General features: G+C 40.0%; 1 protein-coding gene across 50 annotated transcripts in view; it reads right to left on the reverse strand.

Moving 5' to 3' along the window:
* Positions 1 to 24411, reverse strand: part of EPB41L3 (erythrocyte membrane protein band 4.1 like 3) — a 129373-nt gene that overhangs the window by 67143 nt on the left and 37819 nt on the right. For 28 of the 50 annotated variants that reach the window (XM_083450076.1, XM_083450061.1, XM_083450059.1 and 25 more), the window contains exon 1: positions 21313 to 21477. The exons of 17 other annotated variants lie outside the window; for them this stretch is intronic. The gene's annotated coding sequence lies outside the window, so the exon portion shown is untranslated. Of the gene's footprint in view, positions 1 to 19289; positions 19465 to 20612; positions 20638 to 20718; positions 20805 to 21312; positions 21478 to 24411 lie in introns of those variants that run through there. 5 more of the 50 variants (XM_083450090.1, XM_083450066.1, XM_083450056.1 and 2 more) reach the window with 3 other exon arrangements.

Here is a 24411-nt window from a genome sequence, read left to right on the forward strand (position 1 = left end):
TGTTTTTTCTATGTGGATCATATTGAACTGTGCTAAAACATGCAACAGGAAGCAAAATGTCTATATTTTAATAATATAGTAAATGGGGCCCAAATTTTCAAGAAATATCCACATGGTTCAGTGATACAAGAATATAGAAAAGGCAACAGGAAGCAAAAAAAACATACAATCTATGGGCAACTGCTTATATGTATTGTTTTTAAAGCAATATAAAATAAAAGCATTCAAACACAATTTACATTAATGGCCGCTCGGTCACTGGTGTAAATTCTGTAAAGATCTTAGGCAACACAACTAACATTTAATCAAATCAATAGTTTTTAACTATAAGAATTTATGGATCTCACGACACCCATTTTCTGTTCATGATCATATTATGCTCATTAGTGCTGTCATATATTCAGTTTACTTTAAAATAATCAACAGTAAAATGCCAACAGAAACCAGAATGATGTGTCTTCAAGAGACTTAATTTATTTTTGCATTGGTTCTTTGTTTTACACATTGACTACTACAGCACATACAAAAATACCCTTACTTTATGCAAATGGGGTTATTTAAGCATTGCCTTTTAGTTTTGCTCATCTAGGTAGATATGTTTCTGTGAATGTCTCTCTGTGCTCAACATCTAAATGTGAATGAGACTGCCTCACACTTTTAAAATGGTTATCCTAAACTTAACATATGCATACTAATAGGCTCCAACTCCTAGGGGCCAAGGTCCTTTTGTCCCCCCCCATTGAATATTTTGGGGGGCTGCCTCCCCCCAAAGTTGTGCATTTGCCATGTCTTGTGGTGGACTATGTGGGGTGGGGCTTACATGCCCCTCCCCATATTGTATTCAAGTTGGAAACCCTGGAGAAATTAGAAAAACAGTATATATTAAGGCAGCCTTGATATTGAACCGTGACACTGAGGGGAGATTTTTAACAATTCCCTCTACACTGAGGGGATTTTTAAAAAAAATTACACTGGCCACAGAAACACAGTGCCAGCAGACGTTCAAAACACACATGCCCACATTAATGCATAACAACAGCTGTTTCCTATATATGATTAGACTATGTTTTTTTGGGAATCCCTTTTTAAAAATCATTGAAACCATTTGCGAAAAATGGACATTTGAATAGAAGCCTTCATTTCAAAATTGTAAATGTCATTCTTATTAATTTCAGAGCTTAAGTTTAAATTTGCAACTACTCAAACATTTTCCCCAAAAAATGAACTACGATCCCCTAAAAATGGAGTGTTTGATCCTTCTTTGTGCTAGGTGTAATGTACAAACAAAGAGTCAAAGGCAAAAGTAGGGCACAAAGACAGATGTTCTGTGCCATCAAGCATCCATCACAGTGGTTGAACAGAAGATTAAATCTTAGGTTATTTTCCACATTAAGGGGGAAAATCCTTTTGAGTTTAACCATGAACACTGGTCTCTCTTCAAAGTCATATAGCTTGACCCTGAAAACATCTTCCAGGTGCACCTTGATCAATTGCAGATGTTTCCAGGATTGAACTAGCAGCTGCAACCACAATCAGTTTCAACTGAACACTGACTGGAGTAAGCAAAGTAAACAAACCCTAACTTTTACTCTTGGTCATCAAAAGAACTGTTTAAAGAATTCTCTCCTCCCCCACAAATCATCCCTTTTTGTACCTACTGGGTTATCCTAATTTATGTTCCAATTTAGTACAGACACTACAATATGATCCTTGATGTCTGCTTGCTTTCGTTTAAACTTTGTAATTGTTTGGGATAAAAAATATTAAACTCCTGATAATACACTCATCTTCAATTCATGGGTCAGATCCTGACTAATGATGGGTATAATAGTAGCACTACTCTCATATGAATGCATAGATAGATAGATAGCACTATAAATGTTAAACACTGCTAATACAAACAAAATCTAAACCATTTCCATTTATGTCTTGACTTCAGAAGCTTGTGGGATATGAGGGGATCTCCGATGCAAGGCTAGCAGTTGCATAATTTATTAATAGGTTGAGAGTAAGTTCATGTCCATTAGACGAGCAAATTATAGTTGTATCTATGCAATCTATTGGTCTCCACTGGAATCAAGTACATTAAAAGGAACTGCTTCTGCCAGCTTGTCACTTCTGGCAACATATGTACATGAAAATTAATAATCACTCACGGCACAAAAGAAACGGGGTATTTCTAGAAGATAATTATATCTTTTGGGAAGTTTTTGTAAATACATGCATGAAAAGTCGAATAATGAAATGAAGACGACAGTAATTGCAGAGCATAACCCATCAGATAGTTGTTTCTATTCTAGCAACTCACTCTTTTCATTTCTATTGGTGCATCTTAATTAAAACACGACGTACAACCAATTTCTCCATTCTGAGTGCAAGATCCACTTATACTGCTTATCTGATCCCACAACAGAGTTTGAGTGGGATTTACAGACAAAAGTGTGGCGATTCAAGCTGAACGACTTTGCGTACGCAGAGGTTATCTACATTGACATAAATTAACAGCAACACTATTATAGCAATTCAGCATTCTTTTTTAAACCTGGGTAACAGTAAAAAATTAGGAACATAGGAAAGCTATCTTATACCAAGTCAGACCATTAGTTCATCTAGTCCAGTACTGATGACTACCTGCAGCATTTCATGTTTCGGACAGGATTGGGTAGTTTTCCACTCCACCCAAAGGTAACCGAACCTGGAAATGTACCACTGCTTCCTAGAGGTATTGAACCAGGTATTGAACCTAGGAACTCGTGCATAGAAAACAGATGTCCTTGCCCATAGATAACCACCGAGCACATAAAAATATTAAATCCATAGAAATTGGACAATTTCTAAGCACGTTATTTATTATTGTTGTTGTTTCAATTTATAACTCATCCTTCCTCCCGAAGGAGCCTACCTGTATGTACAATCCAAAATATTAACCTACCTGACTTGGATAATATTTGTGAAAGGCAACCCCTTTCCCACACTTCCTTCATCTGCTGTGCCGATTTGGCCACAGTTGCTCTGCAATAATTACCGTGGGTACCTCATCTGGGCAACAATCCAGAAAATGGCTCAACACAAAGTCATGTAAAACTGTTCTAGTTAGCTGAAACACCAGTTTCCAGACAAAAGATAAAGACACAAAGGATGCTCTGGTGCTTGCATGGAAGTTCACTCATGCTGTCCTAAGTAGTTATTATTCTGGATCGGCATGATTATGAGCTCGCTGCTGCTGTAGAAGAATGTTTCAGGGACGGGAGCAGGATTCCTGAGCAAACTATCATTCAAAGCCTGTACGCTAGAGTTACAGCTAGAACAGGTTTTCCCGTAATGGTGTTTTTAACAGGATTAGGAGAAATGGAAGAAAACACAGTAATCTGAGCAAGGAAGCAAACAACACACACACACACACACACATATCATCCTGACTCCACATTTTACAATTTAGCATACCATTGCTAGAAAACCTGTTTTAGCTGCAACCCTAAAGAGAGAACCAACAAGATCTGCTTATTAACTTCAATTAATTGTTTCAAGATATATGTTTTTCTAACTTTGAACATGATTAGTTGATTCCTTACTAGAAAAGGGTAGAACCTCTTTGCCACATTTTGTTTGGTCTTGGTTCATTCTGACCTCAGGAAACCCCTCTGGTGAATCCTTGTCCTGAATTTTAAGTACTTTGTGAAGTGCTTTCTTTGTCATACCAAAGACTTTACCAAAGAACACTAGCACTTAAAAAGACAGAGGTGCAAGTACCTTTTGTCCTGGCATGTTGAGGAAAGTTTCACTGGACTTCAAAGCCAGCAGTAACTCACTTAAAACAATTGAGCCTTAATTTGAGACATAGAATTGAGTCAAGAGTTCTTGGACTTTGAGACATGGTGATATACCTCAAAATATCATCGGGAGAGCAAAAACTGATGCTTAACAATACTTAATTTTAATTTAATGTATGCAGTCCTCCAGGCTTCTTTCTCTTGCCCTCAAGACTCTCACTAGGCCATGTCCCCTCACTGGTCCTGCTCTGCATCCTCCTTGCATTTTCTGCCTAGCTGGAACTTGTTCCTGAACTGTGATAATGTCTCTTGTTGACCTGAGAGGAAACGGGAAAGTGGTGTTTCTGTGTTAGTTGTATCTCTGGCTTCTGCATGAATGAAATTTAGTCTACCATACAAGTAAGAGAAATATCCTTGCCCATTTTTTCCCTGGCCCCACTGAAAGTGGAATGTGGCCCCTGGTAGATCCCCATGAGGCAATGTGGCTCTCGGATTTATAACTCCCAAGTTATAAAGTTATTCAGGGCAATTGTCATTTGGACTGCTCCTCAGAGATGCAAGCATAATGAGGTTATTCACTATGGCACAATGCAAGTTATATCTTTTGGGGAGTCATTTACTGGTGCTAGGGCATAGTTTTGTATTGAACAACAAAATACTGGTTGTAAATAAATACACACTGAATTTGGCTCTACTGAACATACATTTCAGCTCTGAAAATCATTCCATATAAACATGCTCCATGATTTCAAAAATGCCCTGGGGTTTTATAATGCTTAAGGCACATATGCCGGACATTACACTTTAGTCACACACCACACACATATTCTCTTTGCCTCTTGGGTCCTGCGGCAAACAGCTGTCATTAATATTCACCCCTTCTGCTAACACTTTCCTTAATCCCAGTAGGGCTTCCTAGCCTATAATTAAACTTTCCAGCTGCTGCACTGCTAGACAGAACCCAAATGGATCATTTGCTTTTAAAACATTCCCTCTTTGCTAGTCCAAGGATGAATTCGAAGAAACCTTTTTCACAATGTCATGGTTCATTCTATTTCTTCCAATCTATGTCATGTACTAAGTGCTTCACATTCTCTAACATTACATTCTGACATGATAGGGCAGCATTTTCAAAAGTGCTACCTGTTTCATGTTCAGAACTACTTAGTGAGAATTGAAAAATCTGAATGCATGGATGCGATGCTAATATCGGAGAAAGGGTTTTGTTCAGTTAGAGTCTGGGAAAGCTAAGCTAAGGGGTAACAATTGTAGTTAGGCAACAATCATAGTTTAATGGCAATTTTAAAAACCAAAGTAGCAGAAACACAATTAATTGAGAGATGTCAAATCTTTAAAAGGAACGAATACATCCATAGAAATACTCTTCAAAAAATTAAGAAGGTACTAGGAAATTATTGCTATCCAATTAACGAAAATTCTGATCTTCCTTCAGACAGGGAGGTGCAGCACATACACCCCAGCAACAACTAGAACCAGGATTTAAAAAAAATATATATAGGAAACTTCTTCAGCTTGAAGCCTAACAACCCTATCATCAAGTTACACCCCAAGTATTTCAGTGGAGCTCATCTGAAATGTCCCTGAACATCTCATCTAATTTCTCTCAGCATCTTCAAAACATGCAACCTGGCCTTGCAAATGAACTTCTTCCCCAAAAGCCAACATTGTGTTGCATCACACACACTCCCAAAGTGTTTACTAAACAGGGATTAAACTTCTACATACAAGCAAATCCTATGATTCATGCTGAATCAAAATATAACCAATTTTCAAAAAGGAAATCAAAGGCACTTCTCCCACTACATAAAGTAGTACTGCTACAATAAATGCATTTTTTTATTGTTATTTTAAATATATTGTTACTAATGATTACTTGGTTTACTAAAGTATGCACAATGTCTCTTTTTTCAAGTTACATTTTCTACAGATCAGTTTCATTTCTTGAGACCTTAGTGTTACATTAGGAAGAAAAGAGGGAAGGAGGTGGAGGTGAGTGGGGTGGCGTTGCTTCTATTCTACTTAGTATATGTGTGGGGTTTTGTGTCAGCGTCACTTGTGTGGGAATACCTTTATGAACTCCATTCAAAGGAAAACTGGCAAGTGCCCACCAGCCATCTCAATAAAGCACTGCCCCAAATGAATTGCTTAGCCTCCTGACAACAGCAGCATTCTAGGTCACTTACCCTTTTTGTCTCCCTCAAAATATTTAAAGTGACAACATGCCTTGGCTGTCCATTTTGAACTGCACAGCAGAGATAAAAAGCAAGTACTCCGGATACCCGAGATTTCATGTTGGAAGTGCTTAACAGTTTAAACTGAGATATTCTCCTTTTCTGAAACAGTCTTCTGTTTAAACAAGGGAAGATGCCAAAGTATAAATTTAAATGGTGTTATCAAGCTGATCTTCTTTCACTCATGGAGATTATTTTGATCAAGTTGATGCCTTTGCTAATGGAGGAGGAAAGGTCAGGGTTTTGCCAGCAATCCCCTTCCAAAAGCAGCTCTGAGGAGTTTGGGGGACCCCTCAAAACAGGGTAGAAAGTATTGTCAGAGCTTCAAGGTGAAGAAAAAACTGGCATGCCCTCCTCTTTCATTAGTGGAGGTGTTTGGTGGATCAACACTCTTCTGTAAATGCAAGGGCACCAGCTGGATTCCACCCACTGGAATTAACACTCCTAACTGACCCATGTGTAGATTATGCTATTTTATTTTTAAAAGGCTATCTCCATTTTGTATGTTTAATAACTAGACAGCCCTGGCAAAACATATATTCACATCTGCAGTGATTTTACTTCAAAACAATGGATCTGTTGTTTATTTTACGAGTTTACAAGATACTTAACTTCCCGATCATAAACATGCTAGGCTAAGAATGTAGGTGGTTATCAGCAGGTTTACCAACAGCTGCATAAGCAAAACATTTATCAAGTGGTATAAAGGCATATATACCGTATTTTTCGCTCTATAAGACGCACCAGACCACAAGACGCACCTAGTTTTTGGAGGAGGAAAACAAGAAAAAAATTATTCTGAATCTCAGAAGCCAGAACAGCAAGAGGGATCGCTGCGCAGTGAAAGCAGCAATCCCTTTTGCTGTTCTGGCTTCTGGGATAGCTGCGCAGTCTGCATTCGCTCCATAAGACGCACACACATTTCCCCTTACTTTTTAGGAGGGAAAAAGTGAGTCTTATAGAGCAAAAAATACAGTATATATCACTGGATGAGAGTTAGAAATGTAAGGGATTCTAACTAAGATTTTGCATTAAGGAAGTGCAGCTATAGCTATAGCCCAGCTATAGCTTTACCCCAAGTTCAGCATGACACATCTATAACATAAAATGTGAGACATCCCTACATCAAAGGACAGGCTATGGAAAACACTACTTCACCCTTTCTCTAATTAACACCATGCCGCAGGCTTGGAGAAAGAGAAATGGCACTACAGCAACTGCTGTTTAGGATGGTACGTCCATGGCAGGTGTTTAAAAAGGTAAGCCTATGTGAAACGTTTACAGCTGGAAATTGAAGCAAGTAAAAGATGTACCGTAATTTGGTAAAATATATAATTTTTTTGTTAGCTGCTGTAGATTTGGTCATAGTTCAGACTGGAAAATGTGTTCATGCACATTAATGAAAATATATATCATTTCTGGTGGCACAAGATTAGACCATGATGAACATGTTCATTCGGATTAGATGATTATATAAACAGACAACTCCTTTTGGTTGTTTTTATTTTTAATATTGGGGGGGGCTCAGCGTGTGTGTGTGAAGACCTGGTGAAAGAAAAACAATAAAACGGAGGAGAGCAGTACAATTTCTGCTTTGCAGCAACAGTGATGTTTCTAAGAACAATAAGGGGCTGAGGATAACAATTTCTTCTGCATAAGAGATAATTAAAGAGAAAATAAAAATAAGTAGGAACTTAACACAAGAATGGGCAACAATACCACTTTGACAGAGCTGCACTTGATGCAGGAACTAATAGGCTCCTTGAACCAGCTGTGTGCAAATTACAATGTCATTAACTGAACACAATTTACAGCCAAGAATATATAAATGTTCTTAAAAATGTATCCCCCCCCCCAATAAAAGCAGAGTATATTGTTCTGATACTTTCTAAAAATTTACTTCTAGTCAAAGTTGTTCTTACAACAGCGATTCATGCATAAGTTCCTCTCACATCCTGTTGTCATATTTATTATTTCATATCACACAACTATCTCTCTATACAATTGTAGCTCTCAGTAGTTTCCCAGATATCATTAAAATTAGATGGCCTATGCAGGATGTCTTAAGAATGCTCCCTACAAGAATCTTTTGTACCTCTTGTATCAACATGGCTAAAAATTTAAAACGAGCCTTTTACTTGCTTCAACTAGCATTACTGGGACTTGCACATACTACCAGATCTGCATGAAATCACTACAGCCAATACAAGAATCTGAATATCATTTGTTAACAACAACTCAGTCGTTCCTTCAAATCTTTCAACGGAATGTATTCAAAATGCCACTGAGACCATTCCAATGTCACTCATTTATGCTGCATGTCTCCTTTTGAATGATAATGTGGGTGAAAGTTTTATCAAACTTCTCTGTTCTGCAACAATAATTAACAGTGTATGGATAGTAAAGGGAAATGGAGAAGAGTACACCTGGAGATACACAGTGTACATGAACATTTCAAAAGGTTGCATTACTTCCTTGGCTTAGACTGAAGCAACTACAGCTTTTATAACTTTTTTCAGTGCTGACAGAGAAACAAATTAATTTTTTTTTAGTGCTACAGATGGCATTCATCTCTGTCTTTCCTTATCATTGAATCTAGATGTGGTAGTGCAACTGATGGGAGTTGGGAGTCCGACAAGATTTAGACTCTACAGAGCCACATTCCCTATTGCTTGTGCTCTACACTGTAGCAAATGCCTGCTCTCAAGATAACTCCTGGTACTGAAGTTTCTGAAATGCTGATATTTAGTAGGCTCAAACCATTAAACTTAGAAATGATTATGCTTCCAGCTCTCCTTTTATGATATAAAAATGCAATAAAATCTCTCAGTTTACCACAATGGCATGCTAAAATTGCATTCCATGTTTTTTTTTAAATTAAAATTTGAGAAGCACAGCTTTACTCTGTGTTCCCTATAAATAATGCTATATAGGGTTCCATGGCTTTTGTCTTGCTTATAACCCTGAATATTGGTGTATACGGCACATTAAAATGGCTTGTTTATAACTTATAATTCTTGACATTATATATTACAGTTGCTCAAATAAATATCTATAGTTTTATTACAAAGTCAGCAAAAATAGTAAACTCTATCATAAAAACTTCAACAAGATAGAGAAATGCAAATGTTAAAGTTTACTAAATTTTGGATGCAAGTTGTTGAGCTCTGGCTGAACAATCGTTGGATTGTGCCATTCTTCTTTACTAAAGCTTATTTTCATCATTTTTGACAAAACAGATTTAGTGACCTACACACAGAATCTAAACCATTAAGTTCAAAAGAACTGGAAATCCTGTTCTCTATTCTGCACTCTCAGTCTGTTGCAGTAGAGAGAATTATTCACATTGCTCACACTGCTGCTCCAACAAAGTAATCAAAAACAGCAATGTGCTGGCACCAAACTAAAAGACCCTTATAATTGCCATGTTTCAAATTCCATTTAGTCAGCCCCTAGCAAAGAGGCTACAAAACTCTTTAATAAATCATAAAACCAGAGGGGGGAAATTAGGTCATCTTGTCCATCCCCCAACATTTTAAACTTGCATTCTCCATTGTACCACTGAATACTCGGTCAACTTGTAAATGATTCAAGTGATGGGATTTTTACTGGCCCCCTGGAGAAACTGCTCTATAGTCCATGAGTGAGCTCTTTCCTGATAACACTTTCTCCACCTATTTACCCATTTTAGAGGATAACATATATATTTTATTGTATTGTATTGTATTGTATTGTATTGTATTGCATTGCCATTACTATTTTCACACTTTTTGATAATTTAGCAAAAGACTTTGCATTGTTTACTGATCCCCACCACCACAAAAATCTTACTGCTACTTAAGAAACATTCTGTAACCCATTATAATTTGTTGCTATCTGTGTAATTTAGGGACACAAACGAATGAAAATGTGTTACCTACAACAGTAGTAGATGTGTGCACGCACAAAGTTCCAAATTATTTCATTTATTTAGTAGATTTATATCTCACTTTTCAATTGGAGTCCCCAAAGCGGCTATCAAGCATTTATAAAACACAACACATGCTCAAGAAACAAAACAAAACAACCATGCCCCCTGAAGCAGAAACCAGCTTTAAATATTCCTTCCTACAGGGCAGTTGCTAAACATTAGCTCTTATGATGGTCAGCCCTGATGCTACCTTTGTCTAACTCCCTCACTGTCTTCTTCCTTTTCACAGGGCACTTGATGTCAGTTGGCTCCCTGACATTGCTTTGATATCAGAAAAAAGCAGATTGTTTCCTGAGCAGCAATACTGGATTGGGAGGGGGTGGGGGAGGACAGTGGACAACCAAGTGGGTGACCAAAAAAGCAGTGCTACCGAAGAGATAAAATGTAAATATTTGTACTTATTTATAAAAGTATTTATATACTGCCATCTCAGAAAATATCAGGGTGATGTACAAAAAAATGTATACAAATCATAATACACCATTAAAAACAGTGCAAAATAATCATTAAAATGACTGGCTAATTGAGAATATTTTAACCAATTGCTTAGGCCTGTCTGCATAAAAAGGTCTTCAAGAGATGCCTGAAAGTCAAAAGCAAGGGTGTCTGCTGAACCTCTGCAGCAAGAGTGTTCCACAGCATGGGCGCGTGACACCAAATCCCCAACTTCTATTGGAGGCCAGTCGGGCCTCCGTATCTAAGGGAACAACCATCATTGTCCATCTAGATGATCTCAGTAACTAAGCTGAGATATAAAGACTCAGGCAGTCCTTAAGTTATCCTGGATCCAAGCAGTGGCATAGCGTGGGGGGTGCAGGGGGGGCCGGCCGCACCGGGCGCAACATCTGGGGGTTAGGGTTAGGGGGCGCAAATCCACAGGTTAGGGGGCGCAAATCCACGGGTTAGGGGGCGCAAATTACTTGCCTTGCCCCGGGTGCTGACAACCCATGCTACGCCACTGGATCCAAGTGATTCAGGGCTTTGTACATCAACACATGAGCTTTGAACCTGACCCAGAATCGTATGGGCCTGCAGTCCAGACCTTCTATCAGAGGTGTCACATAATGTTGAAGGTCTGGCCCCATCAGCAGCCTAGACACTGACTTACACACTAGCTGGAGCTTCCAGACCAGGCCCAAGGGCAAACCACATAAAACAAACATGTAGTGCATATCAAAGTCCTAAGTTATCATAAAGAACACGTAGAATGCAGACTTTATGCTTGGTAGCTTTTCTCCAGCTTTTACACATCTTAACCAAACAGATACAAGTGTGGAAGTACTCGTATAATATTTAATGTACAATTCTTCCTGATATCCAACCATGGTTATTTCCACCACTCATGCATGTAATGGTCCTATTTTAAATAGAATCATAGGATTGCAGAATTGAAAGAGACCATGAGGGTCATCTAGTCCAGCAGTGTGCAGTGCAGGAATCTTTTGTCCAACATGGGACTTAAACCCACGACCCTTAAATTAAGTGTCTCATGCTCTACTGACTGAATACATTTATATTACTGCAAAATTGAAAGTGAACAAACTTCTTACATCAACCCTTATGTGAAAGCATGCTACTTCTTGTTCACTTCAAACTGATTGCCCTTCAATTTTAAAGCAATTAGCTAAATCCTGGCTCTTGCAGTGTGAGACACCATGAGACAAGAGCTATCTTTCCACACACTATTACTGATCGTATCTGCTAGTGCTATTATATTCTCTGTTTAGTCAACTCTCTGCTAAGCTGAAGAAACAATCACTATTTGTTACATTAGCAGGTCCACACCTCCTGTTATCTGTTTGACCTCCTCTGTAACTGTTCACATTCTAATGTAGTCTCCTTGAAGGTGATTATATATATATATATATATATATATATATATATATATATGATTATATATATATATATATATATATATATATATATATATGGCATTTATAGCCACACTTTAGTCAAAAAATCTCTTAGGGAGCCTACAAAAATCAGTATTAAAATAGTGCCTGTCCTCAGGCTTACAACCTAAAAAGACATCACACATAAAGAAAAAATAGAATGAGAGGGAAGAGGGGAAAACAAGCTCAAGTTCTTAAAGTTAAAATTAGATATAACAAGAATTTTAAATTATATTTTAACATCTCTATTCTATATCTCACATTTATAATTTCTTTTTATTTAAAAATATATTTATCTTCTTGAAATTATATCTGAACAGCTGGAGAAATGCAGTACATGTAATAAAATTCATTTACACACAAAACATCAGTATTGGGAACAGCAGAATATTATTTCTCTTCTTGGGTTGCACTGCTAAATGACCTTGAGTGGTTATATCGCTCACTGCTTTCTTTTTCTCCTCTCTCCCATCATCTATTTTTATCATGCATCTCTTCAATGCAGGTACCACTGTGTATGATATTTATAGGCTCTTGTGCATTAGAGATTCCACAGAAGAGGATGAGAAACAGAACCATAATTTCAAAAGGACTTACTGTTCAGAAGTACCATTAAAATTGGAAACTACTCATATTCTGATTAACACAGGTTTTGGCTTCAACTTAGCTTGCCTTTAAATAAATATGAACTGCTTATATAGGCATGAATTCAATCACCAGATACCGATCCTGAGTTGGACATGGTGCTAACAATAACAATCCATGTCTGAAAGTAGAGCAATATACACTGGAGGAAAGAGCTTGGATTTTGGCCAGGGCCTGACATGCCTTCAGACCCTAAATAAAATATTTACGGAGGCCCTGGGGTCCCCAAATTTGATAAGTGGTGCCATTCAAATGGTGTGTGCGCACCACATATTGTGATCAATTATGTGTGGTGGGGCTTACCTGCCCCTCCTATTTTATGTAAGATGGCACCCCTGCACACAATTATCTCCATGGTGCAATGGTGTTTGACACAGTGTGTGTTGAAATCCACTCACTGAAGGATAGACGAGGCCCTTTGTGTAGCGATACATTAAGGAAATGGGCTGATGCTATGACATAGCACCCATGGAGTGGTCCGCAGCAACCAGCATGGCCCTAATGATGTCACTGGCCCATACTGGGTATTGCTAGACACTTCTTGGGTACTAAACTAATGGCATCTGCACAACAGTATTCAAGCCACAGATGTTCCTCCTACTTTGATGTCCTGAGCTGTGTTGTTATATTTTACAAAGTGAGAAAATTGCTCTCTTTAGGCTTTAATGTAGGCTTTATTTAGGCCTAAACAAAAACTAAACAGAGTCATGCTTCTTCCACCATATATAAAAGAGTTCAAAGCTACCACAGATGAATAGCAGATTCTTTTTAATAAGTGTTCTGACATGAACTATATTTCTGTTATCGCACACATGATGCAGTTCAGAGAAGCATACTTCTACCACTGCTAATCCTTAACCATTCAGGCAAGAACAAATCTATATAAATAGATAAAGGGAACTTGCAAGTGTCTCTCATACCTCCTTTTGCCCCCATTCAAAATTACCTGCTCATCCAGTTTTTAAAAATCTCCTAACATCCAGTGTTTGAGGGAAAAGGTCAACTGAATGCCAACCTAGCTAAGCAATGTTTCAATACTTCAGTTTCAATTTGCAAAGGGTTTCATAATATGTGTTTGAGCAGCTAAGAGCGCAATAAAAATGGACACCCCCAACATGCTTCCATGTGCTGTAAAGATCTTGTTTGAAAAGGTTACAACAGAAAAATCCATGGGAAAGACGAAGAAGTCAGACCAAAAATAGATTTTTTTTATTCCAATATTAAATCTCAACTAGTAACATTACCTTTCCTCCAGTTTCCCTGTGACAAAAGAAATATGCCCCCAAAAAACCAGCTCCCAATAGGCTATACATCCAACACTTGTCAAACTAAGAGGAGACCCACTGATTTCAGTGAGTTTTCTCTCAGTATGACTTAGTTGGATATCACCCAAAGAGTTTAGCCTGCCTTACCAATTGCATACATACATAAATACATACATACATACACACACACACACACACTCTCTCATACACACACATACAGGAGCTGCTAATGAGCATAGCTATTGGCCATTGTACAAATTTGCTACAGCTCATGAAGAATATGCATTCTACTAATTTCTTAGTCAATATACATATTCTCCAACAGGCCTTGGGCATTGTTAATATCTCAACAACCTTTTATGAATTCTCTGGCCATTGTGCAAATGTCCCAACAGAAGTTGGGGGATGTGCCTATCTCAGCTACATTTTTACATTCTCTGGGCAATAGTGCCTGTTCTCCAGAAATTATGCATACATACCCTTGGTTTCTATCCCTAGTTGAAAACTGGGCAAATCATTGCCTGCAAGCTGCAAGCAGCCTGCAGTTGAGAAGATATACACATTGGCCAAAGCCTCTTGGAAAATGTGCATACCAACTGGGAAATGAGTACAATTCATGGACATGTGTGTACATTCTCCACAATCTGTGAATGTACACAATGGCCAGTTGTTATGTGCATTACCTGTTCAGCTCACATTCCCCCTGACATATGTACAGTACACACCTGGGAACAGATTTCACATGATTTATCTTCTGTGGAGAATACCACATCCCAGTTTAAATTTGCAATCATCAAAGAAATTTTACCACAGGGCAGATACACATATTTTAGTTTTACAGTGTGATATTAAGGTTGTGTTTTTTGTTTTTTTGTTTTAAAATCTAACTTCACTGTTACTTGCTCCTTAATAAATGTGCTTAAGATTGCAGCTTTAAGATGCAACCCTATATGGATTTGCTTGGAAACAAGCCTCACAGCAGTCAGTGAGGCCTAGTTGCAGTAAGTGTATATAGATAACGCCTGCAAATTTTACCATTTTGTTTTACATTTGTCATTGTCCTCTTTGCCATATCTTTCTGTATGCATTCATGGCTGCCAATCCCATTAGCATCTGTATTACTTTTAATGTGGGATTCTCAAACCTAAAAGACAGGTTGTTCATCTCATTTCACTTCATACATAGCAAGGCCTGGGAGAAACCATGGTCATACCAAAACTAGTTTTCTTTCAGATGCTGTTGGTCATGCTATATATTTTGTTGATATTTCATGTGGTTAGTTAGGAGATTTCATATTTCTCAAGACGCCAAGTTGTATATTCATCTCAAATCTCAGATCAAAGCAACTTCAATCTATAACTAGAAATCTTGTCCAACACTTTTGCTGGATCAGTGCAAGCCAATTCATTGCTATTCAGTTGGACGTGCCCTTGAAGTCAATGGGATTTACCTCCCAACAAATATGCATAGGATTACACATATTTGCAAACCTCAAGAGACAGGGTAGACTCAGGATCAATCTGATTTTGTTAGTACACAAAGTTAAATTATAAACTTTGCTGAAACTATATGTAATTTGTAAGGAGACACTGAATGGTCAGAGACAAAGTATCTTGAGACAACTAAATTTTAGTTTCTCAGAAATCCAGCAGATTACATTTCTCTAGAGGTCCCTCTGCCCCCATGCCTATAGTGACAACATGGTAGGAGACAGAACAAAAAGCCTGCAGAATCTCCCTTGCGGAAGCTATTAAGATGTGCCAGACTTTCACTTCCTACACTCTACTCTGTTTCTCCTCTTGGAGGACTACAGAAAACAGCAAGGTTGTTGGTTTTTTTACCAGTAATAACCACAAAGGTCATCTTCAGACCTTATGTCCACAAACAAACCAAAAGATGCTGTGTTAAGTTTTATGTCTTTGGACCACAGCAATTACCCAATATCTTGTGATACCAGTTATTTTATTCATTGAATGAAGAAATAAATTCAGTAAGATTTATTTTGGTTACAGCTTTGTGAAATCAGACCTCATATTTATCAAAAATTAGTCTAAAGATAGGAAGACATTAAGCATATTTCATAAATAATTCTATCAGTCTTTCTACTGGATAAGTAAAAGGTTAAAAAATTAATGAAACATATTTAATGAAAATTAATGAAACATATTTTATATATTTTATATAATATTAACAATAGTTAATATGGCGTGCTCTGGTCCATGGGGTCACGAAGAGTCGGACATGACTGAACGACTAAACAACAACAACATTAACAATAGTAGGCATGTTTAATTTAACAACTAAAAATCTAAAGTCTGGAGAGGTGCAATCATGAGCTGCCTGTTACAGAAATTAATTTTAGTTAGCATTTCTCTCAACATCCCTCCTAGCATACATTTCTTGGATGTTTTTACAACTTGTATTTCTTCGGTGAAGGCAGTGTTAAAAATTCATATATACATATACATATGCACTAGGTGTCAAATGGCTCCTTAAAGCAGGGTTACAGTCATCAAAGTGGAATATCTAGTTGCCATTTTTGGGTGACAGGGCTCAAAAGACTTTTGGGTTCCTGAAATCTGTTCTGATTGTACAGATAAAATAACATTCTACAGGATATGCTGTTAGTATGTGAAAACAAGCAAGATCCCAGACATGCACTTCCAGGTGGTGGAGATGTCAGGCACCATCCTGGCACCCAGGCATCTTCACTTGGTTGCAAGTGGTCGATAGCCAGGTGCAAAATGTGCCTGGCAAATTTCAATTGCTGGGTAAAAGCAATCCATCAATCTACAGGTAATACATTCTGGTGAAATAAGTGTATCCCAGTTCTAGACACAGATGGAATGTAATCATATTTACAAAGTTGTATGTTTGTTGGCAAATAAAATAATTTATGTGTGCAGTCACATGGCATCTTGCTTTACTTGTTCACGATTGCTTTCAGAAACAATTAGACTGAATTATTTCTCTCTTTTGTTAAACTTAAGGCACTGGCCTGATCGCCTACACATGAAATCATATTGACATGAGTTCACTTGATTTAACTGGAGTTGTTGCACAACAAAATCTGCAATGTATTTCGAAAACAACTGATTCATTACTGCTACTACTAATAATAATAATATTAATACTACTACTATTACTACTAATAATAATTTCTTATACCCCTGCCATCTGACTGGGTTGCCCCAGCCACTCTGGGCTGCTTCCAACAAAAATATAGAAAATATTAAGAAACATAATAATTTTTAACCACACAGACACACACAGCTTGGATAAAACTTCTGTTACAACACAACCAGAATTTGAAACATATGCTAATTTCTTCCTGTCTCAGCACTTCTTACTTATTTACTTATAATACAGTAGTGCATTCACCTGAACCATATAATCTTGTAAGTGTATTTTGTCCCAACAATGGTCTTCACAGACAACCTTCTCATCTTAATAATGTTGTGGATACATTAATGTTAAGAGAAATACATTCATGTATGTTGCTGCACATCTATTCTTCAAGGACAGCTTTGCTGACTCAACCCATTACCAATCCACATTCCTTAACAAACAATGAAATTTTCATAATTATAATTTGGGGAATAAAATTGTAAGTACATGGGCAATGAACACCGCTTTGACCTTTTGTCTTCAACTCGGCTTGTTTTATTTGCAAACACATATGCAAGCACAAACTCCACATTCATCTCTCCTAGCCCCTCCTTCAAATGAATGTCCAACAGGGAAACATTAGTTGCATCTATTCAGCATTATGTATTATGATAAAATATGGCTCAGACAGACTGTCTCACTGCCCCACCCTCATTTCCTTGAGCCAAAGTGATGTCATGGTCAAAGCAGCAATAGGGACTCCATTGCTACAATTCTAGAGACTTCTGTGTCTCCACCCTCTTTTCCTATAACATTAGACTACAGCAGCAGTTAAGGTCCGCTCAAAGTTAGCTTACAACATGGCAGACACTTCCTGCAATAACAGATAGTTTTATAAATCATCCACTGGCCTCATGAGGAGCTAGTTCAAAAACAAAGTGATGTGAGTGTTGGCGGCATTAATATAATTAACGACAAAACATTTATTTCCCTCCATGCCAAAATGTATTTAAGGTGACGTGCTGTTTCTACCCATGGACCACTGCCATTACCAGGATAATGACCACATTAGGTTGCAACCATGCTGCCAGACACACTGTCAAGTGGAAACTAGAAAAATAAACTTGTAGCAGTTTCTTTTCAGGATAGGTTGTCTCTTTATCCTGATGTATCAATTTTACTTCCACTCTAGCGCTCCAGTTCAATTCAGTGGTTATTAAGATCATGATTAGGACTGACATCCCAAATACATTTAACTGGGAGTATGTCCCATTAAACCAACTAGGCTTACTTTTTCATGGAATGTAAAAGGCTGCTCTGTAATATCACTACTAGCAGAGTACCAATATCACACTGAAATGCAATGATACATTTTAAATGAAGGTATCTGGGGCAGTTGAGTTTGCAGAACACAGTATTTCCCTTTTAACCTATGTAAAACAGAACAACATAGAACAACAGAGTGACAAGTGTTAAAAGTGCATTTTAAAACATTAAAAACCACCAGTTAAGTTTGAAAACTGAAGAATAAAACGAGGGAACCAGCAAATAATCTTATACATTTTTGCTCGGAAATAAGTCCCAAACACTTCAATGAGACTTAATAGATCAGGCTGCCTACATGTACACACCTTGATTCATCCTAGTCCTCTTTTTAAAAATGCATATTTTAAGTAACAACTGAATATGAAACTTCTCTAGGGTAAAGTCAAAGCTACTTTTTCCAGAACAAGAATAAATGTGCTTTCACTTGCAAAGAAACTGATGTGAAGAGGACTAAATTAGTCCTCTGAATACAAATTTAAGCTATATTAACTATACATCAGCTAAAATCACTATTCAAACAACACTAAACATGTTTTATAGAAGGTAATGAAGCAACCTACAGGGGGAAAAAATCGCATATGTAACTTTTAAAAATTATTGAAATAATATTTTTTAAGCATTTTAAAATAAAATCCAGCCCAGTTTATATCTTTAACGTCTTTTAACAAGAACAAGTTTCCTTGCAAGTTTCAACCACATGCTCAAAGATAGGACATGAAACCAGTTTTAAATGCTCGACAAAGTTTGATAACTGAACCACACCCTTTAAATACCAACCCTTCTCTCTACTTGCTACTACACTATGCATTACACCGTCCTCAAACCCTTGGCATCAAGAGGATCTTCATCATCACAGGCTGTAGAATTCACCCCACTTTGCGGTCAGGTAAGCGGTGGTGATCGGCTACTGAGTCATTCTTTCAAAGTAGCACTTACGAAGGAGGAAAGTAACACTTCCAACCCTAACCCGCGATTTAAGCGCTCCGCTTGATTCCCGACTCAACTAGCCCTCTCCGAGCGCCTCTCTTTTTCCTCCCCCATCGCACACGTCTGATTAATACCAGCTGTTTCCCTCGATCTTTCCGTTTAAGCTCGCAGCAGCTTCTTCTTCCCCAACTTTAAGCTCAACTCTGCAGCCGAGAGACATGCAGCCATAGGGAACCTTGGGATTGGGAATGCAAAAGCGAGAGAGCAGGAGGAGACAGCGCTTCCACTGCAGAGGTCCAGAGCTACAATTTACTATATAACCACACCCACCGCATTGCAGAAGCCACGAGCTGGGGAGAGGCGAAGTGGGGAAGGAGGGAGGGGAGAGAAGGAACAAGCAGGAACCCACGGGCGAGGCGGGGCGAGACATAGCACGATGCCAAGGCCAGTTCCCAGGCACGGGCTGAGGGCGGAAGCTTCTTTCCCCGTGCCTGCGGCAGACTCTGCAAATGAGTTAGCCGCCCAAAGTTGAAGGAGGCCCAGCAGGTAAGCAAGGAAAAGGGATGCACGATGCTGTGCTCAGCAAAAAGTCTGCCCAGGAGGATACCTGCTACATCAGACCACATGGCGTTGAAAGGGAGGGGAATGTTGCCACTTCCCCTACTTTGGGACGCCATCCTGCTGCGAAAACTGCTTCATAACCACCACCACCGAAGTTTAGATAAGTTTTGTGGTTTTTTTGTGGGGAGGGTGTTTATTTACCTCACATCACATCCACGTCCCTCCACCATTAAGTTCCCTAACGTTACTCAATAAAAGAGTACCACAGCCAGGAAGGTCAATATTGCCATACTGGAAGAAATGGAAACGGCCAGTCATGGTGCGCGAAGGGGGCAACCTCGAGAAGATGCCCACGGCTGCGCCTGGGCACCAAGAGAAGGCGTAGTGGGGGCGGAAGGCGTATGACAAGCAGGGCATCCTATCTCCTAGGAGTCAAATCAAAGGCTGTACAGAAAGGGGGCAAGGCCACGAAGCCCCATGGAAAGGCACCATCTGGATGGCCACTGGGACAGCCCGATGCTGGATACTAGATGGGCCTCTGGCCTGATCCAGCTGCGCGCTTCTTAGGACGGGCACTGCTGAGGAAGGTAAGCAAGGCAGCCCCAAGCAGCCAGCTCTCACGGTGAAACGGAAGGGCAGCGCAGGCAGGAAGGACAAAAGCTTATTGGTACCTGGGCTCGGTCTCTGCAGGTTTTTGCTATGCTCGTTGAGCCCGATGCAAGCGCCCTTTTCCGCCAGCTCACCGCAACCCTTCTCGCTCGTCTTAAGCCCAGACGACAGCGCCCTGCCCCAGCCGCCCCAGACTCCCTTCTTCCAGAATTCCTAAGCCCCAGGCAACTCCGGAGGGGGAGGCACTGCAGAGCCACAGCCACCCCGTCGCAGCAAAGTCAACTCACGCGCAGATTGCAAATGCTGCCCGTTCGCTCCATCATGCTCCACCCACGCGCGCGCGCACCGAGCCCCCGGCCATTCCGCCGGCGCCCGGCTGCAGCCTAAGCATACCTTTCCCCGGCTTTCAAGGCAGACCGTGCCTTTCCGACTTAAGCCCCAGGCCATTCCCTGTTACTGCTTTATTCTGCTGCCTCCCCCCCCCCCTCGCGCGCCCTTCCTCCCACCCCTACTCATTTCCCTAAGTCAGCAGGGAGACCTTGGCCGGCGCTAGCAAATGCAGCAGGCAGCGAGTTCCCCGCCTAACTCAGATCTCCAAGCACCTCAAACCAGGGGGACCACCAGGGGCCAAGGCCACAAAGCAGCCCCTCGCTCGGGGCGCGGGGAAGCGGCTTTCCTGCCTGCCAGCTCCTCGCCAGGGAGGAAGCGCCAGGAGAGCAGCTGCCCACCCCGCAGCCTCTCGGCTTGGCGCCCTTCTGCAGGCCGAGTGCATGCGAAATGTTCAACCACGGACAACTGTTAACTTAAAAATGGCTTCTAGAACATGCATCACGATTCACGGGAGACTTAAATCAATCCGAGCAGAAGGCGAAGGCCTTCGAGAGCCCCCTTTCCCTCCCCTCCCTCCCAGAGCCGCTTTGCAGAAGGAACGCGCGCAAAACACCACGGGAATAACGAGCAACCGCAAAGACTCAGAGGTCTGTGTACCTTGTCAAAAAGAGCGCTGCGAGGAGAGGAAGAGCCGGGACTCGGGATCCAAGTCGGCTTCCAGCACGTCACAAGGACGTGCAGCAGCTGCAGCAGCAAGAGCCACGCGTCAGCAGCAGCAGCAGCAAGCACAGCGAGGCTCTACCCAGGACGAGCCCTCTGCGTTTTTCAGCAAATCAGAATTGTGCAGACGCCTCCCCAGACCCCCGAAAACGGAAAAGAGAAGCAAGATCCTGCCAGCTCTTAAAAAAAAAAAAGACGACGAGCAGAGAAAAAAAACTAACCTTCCAGTAAACAACAAAAAATACCATATGCTAAAAACAACCCACCAAACGCACTTTTCTTCATCAGCAATGCAGATGTCTGGATTTACAAGATCCAGCTAATTTTGGCCACATCTCCTGAACCAAACATACCCAAAAGTCAATGGTGCAATAACACAATTGCAGTTAAAAAGAATAAGATCAGAAGCTGGCTTGACACAAGTCGACAATCTAGTGGCATGTCTACAGTAATAATAAATTCTAGCACTTCAGCACTACTAGCATTCTTTTACTTGGAAGTAGGTCACATTGGTTTCAGCGCAACTTACGTTTATGTAAGTATGATGAGGATGTCACATGTAACACTTAGCATTATACTGCACTACAGAGTGTTTAAAGCATTTTACATACCTGATCTTGCTATAATCCTTAGAACTCTGAAAGGTAGGTCAGTTTATTGCCGGTGGAAAAGCTACAGCCAAAATGGATTGTCTGAAACCACATTATGAAACTGGCAGAAGCAAGATTCAAACTGGGGACTTGCTACTTCATAGCTCAGTCTGCTACTGGCCAAATTAGTAGAAACCTGCTAGTTTTAGTGTCCCAATTCACACACAATGCTGTCAAAACCATGGCTCAGCATGAATGATAAAGTTTGTGGTTACTTGAGCAAAAATCACAGCAGCAGCAGCTTTAACTTCTTCCCTGGTTCTGCGGCTGTTGCATTAGCAGGAGCTAAGCCATGGTCTGGCTTAGCTTTAAGTGTGAACCTTGACTCATGGGTTTTTGTCTCCCTCAAATCACAACCAGTAAGCCAAGATCAAGACTTGGCTATAGCTCAGCTACAAACCTTACAGTGCCTGGATGCCCTTCATATAGAAGACGGAATATGCAGAGCAGGGATGGGGATCCTGTGGCCCGATGTTGTTGGACACCAACTCCCATCAACCGTAGCCAACGGAGCCAGTAGTCAGGAATGATGGGAGTTGTGGTCTGTTCTCACTCCTGTGCTAACACTGGAGTGTCTCATTCCCGGTGCATATAGCTCCAAGCTCCTCAAACCAGGGGGGCCACCCTGAAGTAGAAAGTGGCAAACGCTGCTTACAAAAAATGCACCTTACAAAAGGCCTGCAGGTCTTTTACTGGTAAAAATGGTCCCAGGAATGTAATGGAATGGGATATATTTGTGCAACAAGTATACTCTACCTGCACAACTCTGTAGAGGTTGTATTATTTCTGGTAATTAGACCCCCAGTTCCATATGAATGTATCTCTCTGGGGACTGACTGTTTGGATTGTAAGATATTGAGTTTTGTGCATTGGAAGTACTATGCATGTATGATCTCAGTAATCCTTACAACAACCTTGTAAGTTTTGTAACTATTACTCAAGGTTCTGCCAAAGGCCACCTAGTGAGATTTGAATCATGGGTATCTCAACTCCTAGCATACAATTCTAGTCATCACACTACCTTGGCTTGCAAAGTACTGTCAATGAGACCTCTGAACCAAGTATATCAGTGGCATTATTTATATCTGTATTTTCCCCTTCCTCTAAGGAACTAGGACATACATACTGGATTCTCTCTTTTTTAAAAAACAAACTCAAAACATGGGGAAAGGAAATGAAAAAGGCTAGAGAGTAGTTCAGACTCAGGGGCAGGAAGGTGGGGGTGGGCAAGAGACAGAGATGAGTCAGCCTGCTGAAGAAGCCAGGGAGTCTGCCTCTCTTGCTGTGACCAGCTCCCCTCCTGCCTGGTCTCCAAGAACACGATGATAAATGAAGAGGGCGGAGCAAAGAGAAACAAGACGGTGGAGTCTCAGGCTGCTGGGGAAGGAACCAGGGGAAGAACCTTAGAGAGTGGGAAGCTGGGGATCTTCAGTCCTCACAACTGCCTCATTTGAGCAAGACTTACTGGAAAGAGTTGCTGCCATCACTAGGTCTGTGCTATTTTGGTTTATCTGAATAAAGGGTTAACTTTACTGACACCGGGTGTTTTATTGCTGAGCTGCCCCTGGTCAGCTCCTGCTCCTGACAGCAGACAAGAAACAAAAGGCTTATAGAAAAGTGAGCCATTTTTTAAATATATTGTGATATAAATTGGTATTATAAAGGTATAGATTTATATTAATTAATGAGGATAGGAGTGCATGGTACACCACATGTGTCCCTTTGGATTCCAGCCCATCTGGGCTTACAAAATGGTTAAGAATACAATACTTTCTTATTGTTGAAGGCATGGCACATTCCTGGTTCTTCTATTTCAAGTAGAGAGAACAGCATATTCACTTTACCTATGTATACAATCTCCTTGCCGGGGTAAACAATCTTACCTTTGTTCTCCTCTTCTGAATTTCATTTCTTCCCTTTTCCTTTTTAAGAGATGAGATCACTGGTCTGAACATAATGTTCCAGATGAGCATGAGCTATTGATTTGTACCACAGACTTATAATAATTGGCTGCTTTTTTCCATATTATTCTTACTGAATCTTAGCTGAGCAGTAGTCTTCAATCAACTGTCCTCAATTACCCTTCTAATAAGATATCAGAATAGGGATGGAGTTGGGGAGTTACTAAAGCTGCAAAACCTACATGGCAATATTTACTCAGAAGTAATCCCCACTGAACTTAGACTTTGAGGAATACATATTAATATTAATTGTTAATATTAATAAATATTAATTGTTTTACCCAGTTAAAAACTTATGCCGTTGAACTTGGCAGTCTTCTAGCTAATATTACATGGAGACCGGACTGCCTGTGATGACTCAGTGGTTGTAAGAACACATATATGCACATGTTCAGAAGTACTTGTTTCTTTACTATTGTTCAGGT

The sequence above is a fragment of the Podarcis tiliguerta genome (assembly GCF_965153285.1).
Source record: "Podarcis tiliguerta genome assembly, chromosome: 7".
Taxonomy (NCBI): Eukaryota; Metazoa; Chordata; class Lepidosauria; order Squamata; family Lacertidae; genus Podarcis; species Podarcis tiliguerta.